The sequence below is a fragment of the Hibiscus syriacus genome, unplaced genomic scaffold (genome assembly GCF_006381635.1).
Source record: "Hibiscus syriacus cultivar Baekdansim isolate YM2019G1 unplaced genomic scaffold, ASM638163v2 tig00110402_pilon, whole genome shotgun sequence".
In the NCBI taxonomy this organism is placed as follows: domain Eukaryota; kingdom Viridiplantae; phylum Streptophyta; class Magnoliopsida; order Malvales; family Malvaceae; genus Hibiscus; species Hibiscus syriacus.
The window spans coordinates 1236475-1243324 of record NW_024062722.1 but is presented as its reverse complement, the minus strand read 5'-3'; the positions used below and the strand labels follow the sequence as shown (position 1 = coordinate 1243324).

Sequence of the window (6850 nt, the reverse complement as noted above, 5' to 3'; positions counted from 1 at the left end):
TCACTGCCTACATTTAGGGAATTATTATTTTCACTTTAATGTTTTTTGTTGAGCTTATTTTGATACCTTATTTATTTTTTGGGATTATCATTTCTAGTACCCATATTGTTTATTGTATCTGAATGTGGATCTGCTTTATATTTACAGTTTGGCCCTTTATCTTTATGTTTATTTCATTTCATCTTTTATATTATTTATGGGTTAATGTTGTTTTTAATACCTCTATTGTTTAAAATTTGAATGTGGTTATGATTTGTTCATAATATCTGTTTAGACCCTTAAGTTTCTATTTTTACTATTTTAGTCCTTTAAGTTTATGTTATCTTATTTTGGTTCTTTAAAATCATCAAATGTGATTTTTTTATGTAATTTATGTTTAGAGCAGCAATTTTTATTTTATTTTGTTTTAATCCATTATGTATATGTATATTATGTATATTAAGACTTTTTTTTTATTATTTTTAGATAGACATTATTAGTTATGTGTTGTAAATGTTTTTTTTTAAAATTTCAAATTGTATTCGTTTTCTGTATTTTCCATTATCTCGATATGTTATTTGAATATTTCAAGAAAACGTATTTGTAGAACGGGCATGAGAGTATCACTTGATCGAAGTGGTACAATTTGATACGACGTCGAATGAAATGAGACTTGAAATAATCTATTTCTTTTTACTAATTAATTTCTATTTAATATTGCAATGCATTTTTCTTTAAATGACAATTTATAATATTTTACGTAAATATGACTGCTAGTTTATTTGATTCGCGTTTTATTGAAGAGATATTCTTTACGGTAAAAAATAGTGGAGATAGCTTTCCCGATGGAAGACTGCTAATCTCGAGATTTCTTTTCAAGTTAAATAATTTTCTCTAATTAATTAATTAAAGCAAATTAATTAACTTTAATGAATGGATCATTTTAACTTTATATTCGATTTATAATTTCTACCATTACGACAATATGTAAGCGACGATACTCATTTTGGGCATTGTGGGGGTGCTTACCCTTCTCCACACGTAACCGACTCCCGAATCCATTAAATCAAATCTTTGGTAAACGCATACCATTTTGTCTTAAAAAATGATTTTTCTTAAAATTGTTTTTAAAAAGACGTTTTAGGTATTCGACCTACCTAACACAAAGGCCGATGGTGACTCCTATTCAATTTAATCCAATTAATTCCAAATCACCAATTTCCAAAATTAAGTCATATAGTTTTTAAAATAATATTTAATTGTTTTAAAAAATGGTTATGACACCAGGTGTTATTCTTTCGGAGAGATTGCATTCTTCATCCAAGATACTTTTCCACTTTTCACTTTGCAAGTTTTGTATTGCTTCTGGTAAGTGATAGGAATATCATCATTAACAATTGAAGAACATAGGCCACCATATCAGCAAATCGACCAGGTATATGAATTTCTCTCATTAGCCTTATAATTGTAAGTGGTTCTAGTGTCTTTAATGGTTATTGGGTTTGAACACTTCATCTTCTGATTCTTCTATTGGATTTGAAGAAACAATTGCATCAACTTTTGTGATCATCGTCTCTGAAACTCCACTGTTTTGGAGTATGCTCCACTTGCTGCGGAGACTACTTGTTTGAACAACTCCATTTGTTACCTTATTTACTATGGCATATTCATTAAAGTAACATCTTGCTACAAATTATCTTCTTGGTTTATAACACCCAGAAACGAATCCTTCACTCCATGGGTGATTCCCATAAAGAGAGCCTCTTGCCCTCAGATCGAGTTTTGATTCTTTCACATGATAATAAACATGGATCCAAATACATGTAAGGAATCATAATCTATAGCAGGTTTTCCAAACTATACCTCGAACGATGTTTTTCCTCCTATTATTAATGAGATGGACAAATATGTCACAACCTCAGCCCAAAATGATTTGCTTAACCCATCATTAGATATCATACATCAAAACAAAATTCAAATAATGTTCGATTCATACGTTCTGCCACCCCATTCTACTGTGGTGTATTTCTAATAGTGAAGTGTTGAACAATACTATGCTCCTAAAAAACGTCAAAGAATTGATCACTTTAATATTCTCCTTTATTATTCGTTCTAAGTGGTTTGATATTTTTACCAATCTGGTTATCAATCATTTTTTCCATTTATGGAAATTTTGTAGCACTTCATCTTTAGAATTCATCAGATGCATCCAAACTCATCTGGAAAGTCATCTACAAAGTTACAAAATAATTTTTTTCTTCCTAAAGGTGGTGTCTTGGAAATACCCCTACACATATGAGTGAATATAATCCAAATACATTTTGCCCAAGTTCACTTTTTCATTTCATGTGAGTCATCATCGATTTGTGAAAACATCTTTAAGGAACTTGGCGTATTTAGCCACCTTTTGAATCACCTCAATGAGTGGAATATTTATTTCCACCTTTTGTAATATGTCTAAGATCTCTTCTCTTCCGCTTGCTTGTCTTGCTTCATCAATCTCAAAGGAAAGGAAGGCAAAACTTCATGAGGCGAAACAGAAAAAGATAATGTGATTACCTGTGCTAGGCAGTGGCGTTCGGCTTTTTTTCTTATTGGGCATCACTCTTCTTCAGGATTTCGGTGAAATAGTAGTACTTCGGAGAGTTATTGCGCTAATATTCTCCCTTGGATTAGTTTCAGTTTGCGACCATGATCTACTTTGAAGAAGCCAATCAAACACAAGAGAAGATTTTTCATTCTTATTTCATTTCTCTTGTAAATATTTTGTTCTTGTGAGCTCAATCTTGTAAACACTAGCTTATCCCGTATAAAAGCTATAGAAAGGTTCTAGTTTATCCCGAAAAAACTAGGGAGTTGTAAGGTTATCTCTTTGTCCTCAAAAGAAGAACAAATTAGTGAATTTGTTGAAAAATCCTTGGTGAGGAGCTAGGTATGGGAGGTAGACTTGGTTGAAGTCGAACCACTCTAAATTGATGTGCAATTCCTCTATCTTTCAATCTCCTTACTCCCTAAACACAAAAACCGATCCCGACCCTCTTTGCAAGCAATTCCAGTTGTCAATTCGAGCTTCCAAAATCCCAACAGGAATCTTCCACCTAAACTATATCAACTTCAAATCTTGAATTGAAAGGTTAACATGATTAGAGTAGGATGATTAATTAGAGCAACTCGTGAGATGCTCAAATTCGATTTGGTAAAAACGACTCGAACTTGAGTTCAATTTGAAAACTTAACGAGTTGAATTGAGCAAAGTCTAACTCAATTCGATAATTCACTAGCATCTCATTATTTTTTATTTTTTTAGTAGTTTGGTGATTACAAGCAACAATGAATAGATTGAAGAGATGCTTATTTTTTTTTTTTAATATTGATTATGCATAGTTTAACTTATTTTTATTTTAAGAATGTTTTTTAATTTGTTAGTTTGTGGATTGTTACCTTAGTTTAAAAATGTTAACTTGGTGTATTTGGAATTTTTTACTTTGGAGTTTAGACGTTAAAATTTCTTCATTTACTCTTTTGATTTTTTTATGTTTATATTAAGCTCTATATAGTATTAGTAGATTTTCCCTATAATTATAAAATGTAAAAAAGTAAAATTTCTAATGAGTTTAATGAGCAACGAAGTCGAGCAACGAACTTAACGAGAAACAGGAAAAGCTTAACCATCTCAATTTTTCTTTATTAAAGTCAACTGCATGGAGCCATCTCAGAGGCAAGCATCAGCCTCATCCATCTCACATGATAAATCCTCGCCCAAAACATAAAGATTGAAGAGTGATGTTTCATTAAAAGCTTAGTCAACCTGCGAATTAAAACATCTTTATCAACTATTTTCATCACCTCAATCATACCAATAAAATATTTATTTCCTATGAAATTTCATTGTCAAAAGGCTTATGACAAAAAACCCTAAACAGAAGAATTATTTATAATTTTGTAATATAATTCTTATAACAATTGAAATACATGTTTAGTATTATAGAACAAAAAAGGAATCTTTTAGTGATTTATATGTACTAAAATAAATAATATAAACTTATTGTATAAGTCGAAAAGGATAAGACTTTCATCCAATAAGAGTTGATCATTGAAATCAAAGTTTTCTTCCTGTCTTTGCTGTCAAGGAAACACTTTTTAAGGTTTAACTTCTAACTCTAGACTCCTCCTATTTTCCTGTATAAAATAAGTATATGCATTTCCAGAATTGACCTGAATCATAATTTTATAGGCATAAGAAAGCTACTTTGTGGCATTATAGTCATATTGAAGAATAAAGTAATGTTGGTAACCATCTCGTTGCCTTGATAAGCAAGGCATGAGAATGATTAATTCAACTCAGGCAAAAGTATGCAAATATGTGCTTCAATGGAGAAGCAGCACCAGAGCATGCTTGATTTAATGGACCATAAACTTGTAATTGTCTATTGTGTTATCCGATGTGAATATGTTGTTGCCATTCTTATCATCAATCATTTAATGAAAACAAAAAAATTCAAATAGCAGACATTATTATTTTCTTGCATAGAACTCAATTTGGAACCAAAGTTTTACATGTGATCAACAGATATTCAGTGCAAACATTTTAATCTATCTTTACGATTAAGTCCTCTCAATAACCTTGCAAGTGGTGTTTATATCAACTGGGAGATTAAAAAGAAAAAGGAAGATCCACATAGAGAATAAGGCTAATCGTGTTTAACGGCCCACATCCATGCTTGAGTAAGTTATTGAAGGTTCCTCGGAACCAGATGAGACTGATGGTAAAGATACATGATACATAGGAACAGGCATCTTGACCGGAAGATTAGGCATCGGTAAATCCGAATGAAGAACTTGAATTGCTTGCCTGATCGATGGCCTCGAGTTACGATCTGGGTGAGCACACCACAATCCTACAATCATCAAAGATTCCAGTTGCTTTTCATCGAAATCCTTGTCCAACTTCCCGTCAACAGCCAACAGTAGATCCCCTTTACCATAAGACTCCAAATCCATTCAACCAATCCCATATCAGATTTTCTTCCAGGATCAATGGATTTCCTTCCGGTTCTATTTCTAAGAGAACGACACCGAAGCTATAAACATCTGACTCCTTACTTGCCCTACCAGTACTTATATACTCTGGAGCCAAGTAGCCTAAGGTCCCAGCCAACCCTGTTGTTTTCGGACCTAGCTCATGGTCCATGAGTTTAGCCAACCCGAAGTCACCCAGCTTCACATTGAAACTGGAATCGAGCATTACGTTGCTTGATTTAATGTCTCGGTGCACCACACACTGCTCCCCTCCCACTCTTCATGAAGGTATAGAATTGCAGATGCCAATCCAAGCGATATTTGGTACCTTACAGACCAAGTCAGTGGAGCTTGTTACCGAAAAGGAGGGAATCAAGGCTACCATTTGGCATGAATTCATACACCAGTATGAACTCGTTCCGATCGTGGCACCAACAATTAGTTGCACCAGGTTCCTGTGTCTCAAACTGGCTAATGACCTTAACTTCAGTCACATACTCCTTTTTACCTTGTAGACCCGCTTGAAATCCTTTTAACAGCAACATCCATGCCCAAATCATTCAGGTAGCCCCTATAAACTGCACCGAATCCTCCTTCACCCAACTTCCTATGTTGTGAGAAGTTATGGGTAGCTGAGGCAAGATCACTATAAGAAAACCTTCTTGGTCCTGCCCCTCTTTCAAGATCATCATTCATTGATGTCAAGTTTGTTGTCCCAAATGTTCTTTTCACATGCTTCTTTCTCGCCAAATATAATGCTACAACTGTCCCTGCCATCAACAACCAGAGGAACCAGGACACCGATAACTATTCTAACATTTCTCGCGGTGTCACTGTTCGTTTCCTCTTCCACAGTTAAACTCGAACTGAATTCCCAAGAATGGAGTGTATGCCGCTCTACATACTGACCTGTAGCAGCTGAAAATCCAACCATGACCGACTCCGGTAAACCGTCATCAGATCGATCTGGTACGAAAGACTAGAATTTTCTCGTGGATCGTCGGTCGTTTGATAGCTAAGCACACTTAAGTTCTTAGTAGTAGAGTTGTAGTCGATGACCACATCTGCCCTATCTCCACTGTGAAAGCTAGCGTTCCATCTGGTATATCGTCGAAGAACCGAGTTACGTTGATTCCAACATGACTACCAACACCCAGGATCCCATTCAGGATTCTCAAACGTGTCGAACTCAACAGAACAATCTGGTTCCGAGATGATCGCTGTTTGTTGTGTTAAATAACCCCAGAAAGCCACCGGCTGAATTCGGTGGGATTTGAGAGCCAACAGGAGCTAGAAAGAGACAAGACCATGACCGTAAAGTGAAGTTTGCAGAGTAATTTCAAAGGAGAAGCGATTGTTGAAGTCGGTGAGTGTTCGTGTGCTTGATTCCCAGAGCGGCACCTTGTCGGCATATGTCGCCCATCCAACTCGGTTTATGTAGTTGAGAAGGTTAAACTCAACGGCTCCCACCGAAGGTCTTGCATCGCCTTGATAGAGAATGTTTCTTGCATTTGAATCAAACCTTGATATGGAAGTTTATTGAAACTGAAAAGGGAAGTGAAAATAAATGGAATCAAAGCAAGTTGATGATCCCTGTCGCCATGGAAAGGAAGAGAGATAATGCAGCCAGACAGCATATAGAAGACAATCCCAAACTCGAACCTATAGAATCTGCAAATGAATTGATAGTAAAGTTGAGCTCAAGTTATGTATAGAAAAGTTGAATTTGTCAACCTATTAGAATGTCATATAAATAAACCAATTATAGTTGATCTCTCTTCCTAAATAAAGAATATGTTATACCTTCCGCCTACTCCGAAAGAGTTATCAATATTTTTTCCGTCCAAATTAA

The 6850-nt window shown here is 34.7% G+C and overlaps 1 pseudogene; it reads right to left on the bottom strand.

The window, feature by feature from the left end:
- Nucleotides 1-4633: 4633 nt before the first annotated feature.
- On the bottom strand, nt 4634-6550 carry LOC120123644 (annotated as a pseudogene).
- Nucleotides 6551-6850: the final 300 nt, after the last annotated feature.